Genomic DNA, 5,000 nt, shown 5'->3' with positions numbered 1-5,000 from the left:
AAGGCCAACCAACAAGAGAGAGAACCTTTACCTCTGACAATTTAATGAGACATTCATACAAACACATTACATTCTGCCCCTATCACAATACACACTGTGTCATTTCCCCTGTCATCCCCGTTTGACTGAGGCCATTTGCACCGTAGCCATAACACTCCGCCAGCCGATACAAATAGCAGTGTATGGAATTCAATTATCTTTGCCTTCTTTCATTGGTGCCGCCGCCATTAAAGGCCCCTTGTGCTCAGTGTCTACAGTGCCATCACTGAGCAGGATGAGAGGCTAGTATTCACCCTGCCTATTATCCCATCAGATCTTTCCGGCCGCCATGCCCACTGACTCATTACCTCGCTGAAAATGCCACCTTAACCTCCATTACAGGCTGGCCCTGTAATTAATGACTTTTTAAGCTATTGAACCAAAAGCAATTAGGTTATAAAGAAGGGCTTGTTCGCTAACACGAATCTGCTTCCTTTATGAGTTGCATCCCTGACGGGGAGAGGCTAACCGAATGTGACAGTCGCTGGAATTAAGATGCTAATGTTTCCACTTATTTTGACTTGTCAATCAACTCATTTTTTTCTTCTTCGTCTTATTGTTGCCGAAGGGCGTTTCAAAAACTAATCTAGAGCTCAATGTTGTCTGAAGGGTGAACTTTATTTACCAATGTCTCAGCTTGTTATTGTGTGTTTGCATGTGTGTGTGTGTGTGTGTTTGTGTGTACGTGTGTGTGTGTGTGTGTGTGTGTGTGTGTGTGTGTGTGTGTGTGTGTGTGTGTGTGTGTGTGTGTGTGTGTGTGTGTGTGTGTGTGTGTGTGTGTTTATGTGTGTGTACGTGTGTGTACACCTCCCTTCCGTGTTCTCCAGCTCGCGTGTGTGTACCCTGCGTAAAAAAGCGGAAGTGAAAACAGAAAAAGCAGATAGGGCCTGTTTCAATCGGCCCTGCATGTCGAGCGAGATAAGACCTCATATATAACACATTGGCTCTGTATTTGTTTTAGACTTTATCGCGTGTTGCAGTGGAGGCCGACCCCGGCGAGACATGTGGTCCACATTGTAATGTTGGCGAGGGGGTCAGCCCAGCGGTCAACCAGCACATTACTCTCTGTCCACACTGGACAGCTCAGTACTGCAGGAGTAATGCCCCAGCTCATTCAAAAGGTCATCTGTAGATAGTAAAGTGTAACTTTAACTCAACCCGCACGTGAACGTCCAGAAAGGGCTGTTCTTTTGTCTTTGGTTATCGAATAAAAAAAAAGCAGAAGTAGTCATTGATATTTTCTTCCATTGAGTTCCAGACGCTTATCGAACAACCGCACATAATTAGCCCGACTTTTGAATCCACTTTCTGTTTTTCCTTCTCTGATTGATCCCAAAGGATCTCAAAGGTTCCCATTACCCACCTGCTCGCAGCCGAGGAACAGCTGTTTTAAAAACTAAATCTTACCGCGGGGTACAGATTGGTCAATTGATTTTGGCTGTTTTTGCTCATTGATGTCAAGGTAACCAAGACGTCAAGAACGTTATTACCGCGAGCCAGGAAGGGGGAGATAATTCGGTCCTCATTGACAGCCCCTGGTGACAAATTCCAGTCCATGGCTCCTCGTGTTCAGAAGGCTTCTCGCCGTGCCCAAGGTCCTCGGTTTGTAGTGGACACGACTGAATAATTAAATCTCCTCGAGGTGAGCGGTAGCACGGTTTGAGGAAGACACGAGCTGGCGGAGTAACTGTTGAGTTCATCAGAAGTCCTCCCGTCCACCGCGCTACGAGGCGAGACACCGTGACATCTAATTATTTCATACTCCCTCGGAAGACTCATTCACAAAGAGGACGGAGGCCTCCACTAAGTACTACAACGTTTTCACTTGTATATTAATGAAATATATAGACAAAGAATGGATTTATAATATATATAATATAATATATCCTCATTATAATGATGAGGACGATAATGTGTATGTGCATGTGTGCATGCATGTGTACTTTGCAAAGATAACCTTTATTGAAATCAAGCCTTTTGATTATGAATTTGTATTTGAACAAAAAATAATAATGATGATGAAGAGGAGGAACTGTGCGTGCCTGTGTGTGTGTGTGTATGTGTGCTTGCGTGAGCGAGTGTGAATTGGGGCGTGCGTGTGTGCTTGCTTGTATGTGTGTGTGTGTGTGTGTGTGTACGTGTGCGTGCATGTGCGTGTATGTGTGTGCGTGTGCGTGCGAGTGTGCATGTATGTGTCTATGCATTCTTGCGTGCGTATGCGTACGTGTGTGCGTGTGCTGGTAGGAATAGCACACTTCACTCTCTAATCACCCCACCTAGCTGAAGTTCAGCGGCAGGCTGAGGGATGATCCGGTCATTAGAAGGAGACTTCAGTCGGCTGTGTGCCGCAGCACTTTGAAGTTTTCAAACACGCTTATCACTCATCAATATTTATCCGTCCGCCATGGTCAAATGTTCTTCAATGAATTAGCTTCAAATATATATGTTTTTCTGTGGGCAAATATGATAATAAACGTTTAGACGCTGTAAACAGCCCCGGCATTATAATTGTGTTGTGTTTTGCTCTACTCTGTTTGCAGTAATGACAACCAAATGCAGCGAATTATGAGCATGGAGCATCCTCCCAGCCTCGCTTGGTAATTGACATTCCCCCCATGGCCCGGCTGTTTAACATGCAGAGCGTGACTGGAAGGAAGCTCATTTCTTTTTCACAGAAAATTTGTTTGAGAATTCATTATTTGGCATGAAATGTAAAAAGTCTTCTTCATTAGATGGTGTGAAATCCCTCTCTGTCTGTCTCACCGGGCCCTCTGTGAAGTCCAGCTCACCATGCTAATCCCACCGCTGCAACCCCCCTCCCCCCTCCCCGATAGATTCTAGGCCTGCTGTCTAAATAATTGCCTCATTAGTGTGTGGTGCACAGGTATAAGAAGAAATGCTAACTTTAGACAAGCATGTATGCAAATCCAATGGCATGTCCAAACCCCTTTATTCATATGATCAAAAATCTGGTGAATTATGTTCGGGGACCTCAGCCCTGGAAATGGAAATTTGGGGATAACTTATGCATTCTCAATGAGCCGAGTTGTGTTTTAAGAGAGAGGGATTACATTTAACTCTGAGTTTGGATGTAATTTACGTTTGGAGATATCGTGTCGTTGAATAAACATTCATGATGGCCAAACCAGGAGGTGGTGCGGTAAATGCAGGCGATTAATAATTGAATGTGTTTATGCAATGTGGTCCGTGGACTCCAGGGAAGGGAATTGGAGCGTCAGTAAATGCTGTAAACAAACTGTTATTTCTTTATTTAAATAAATGATATATTAGTTAAAAATTTAATAAACAACAGAATGTTCACTTTGTATTTTGTGTGGCCACGTCAAGCTTCCTGCCACGTTGTGACATTACATGACATCACATGACCTACTGCATACGTTTAGTGATTTTGATCACGAACACGAGATGATGTCATGATCTTAATTGAAAAAAAGCAATAAAGATTTGAGACAAAGATTTGCCGTAACGAATACTTAATGTGGAACTAATTGGATTTCAAATGTTCCGTAACATAACCAATATCAATTAGGAACAGGAAATCACTTGTTAAAGTTTGTTTTAATTACTTGATCGAACGATAGCGTCCTTGCTTGCCAAAATCTCCCTTACCCCGTTGCGAATATCACGCAGCGCTGCGATTGGCTGGTTCCTTGGCTCTGATGTGGTAGCCTCCAGACCTGGCGACAGCGTACGAAGCGATTTATGAAACAATTGGCAAAGTAATCATCCCTTGTAGGTCTGGCGTTTGGAGTCGGGAGCGGCCGGTTTGAATACACTTATTTGATTTATTTCATTTTCTGTGGGAACTGCCTGGGAAGCACGCAGGTCGGTAATGAACTGTCACGGTTCCTCCCCCATCATCTCATGTAATGTTTCACGTATTATTTATATCATGGGACACAGTTGGATGTCTACGCTACATTGGCCCATCTTGTGTTCGGAGAACGTTCCATTTTCTGACCCATTCAGAGCCTGTGAAGAAGATAGAAAATAGCGAAGAAATACAAAGAGTGAACTCCCTTAGTCTGTGGTGGGAGGACCGAGCAAGGCCGTGTGATCTCTTCCTCTTTCTCCACGCAGTGATGTACTCGCCATTCCACCTTCGGCCTGGAGCAGCGGCTCAGACCACATCTCCAGCGAGGCCCGACTGGTCCAGGGCGGTCTGACAGACGGCGGTCTGACTAACCTGCAGCGCTCTCCCCCAAAACCGAAAGAAGTCAGGACTGTTCCATGTCAAGTAAAAAATAAGTCAAACGAGGAAGACGGAGTGGGCGCACAGCGGCGTGCTGGAATCCCGCTTCCAGTTCACTGTAATTAATCAATTGAGTTTATTAAGGCAAACAAATAAGGAAGTATTTGTTGTGTGATGTGGGTTTATTAACGTTGGTGGCGGGGAGGAGCACAGCCGTGACGCTGATTTTAAATGTCAGGCGCGGCAGCGGCGCTAGCATGGCCGCGTGGTCATTAATCAAGTCTCTGTTGGGGATCACCTGCCTTGGCTCTCTCTAAACGGGCCGCTCTTGAAGTGTCTCTAATTTTGTCCATTAGTTTGCAGGGTACGTGTAAAATAGTCACGTTTATTTAGTTTCCAAGCAAGTGTAGTCAGCTAAACCAGATCAAACAGTTAGCCAAACTCATGTTTTGTTATGGGTTAAAAAAAAACTTGCCAACCCAAGTTTAGCTTCTCTAGAGCTACGTTAGCCAAGATCAACAGGACGTCAAACACATCTCACAACACGTCATTATGCAAATGTTGATGAATGACAGGAGGCCCGTCCATCCTGCCTCCACTAAAACACACACAGCCCCCCCACACACACACAGTCTCTGTCTTTCCTAGACACATACCAATGCATGTGTGTACACCTTGCTAAGCTACACTTGCTATCTAGCTTCAACACTTTACATCATGCAGAAGAACAGGGTGTAAAGTGCAGGGG

This window comes from Gadus macrocephalus, chromosome 5 (genome assembly GCF_031168955.1).
Source record: "Gadus macrocephalus chromosome 5, ASM3116895v1".
Lineage (NCBI taxonomy): Eukaryota > Metazoa > Chordata > Actinopteri > Gadiformes > Gadidae > Gadus > Gadus macrocephalus.
The sequence above is the reverse complement of the archived record's forward strand: the minus strand, read 5'-3'. Positions refer to the sequence as shown.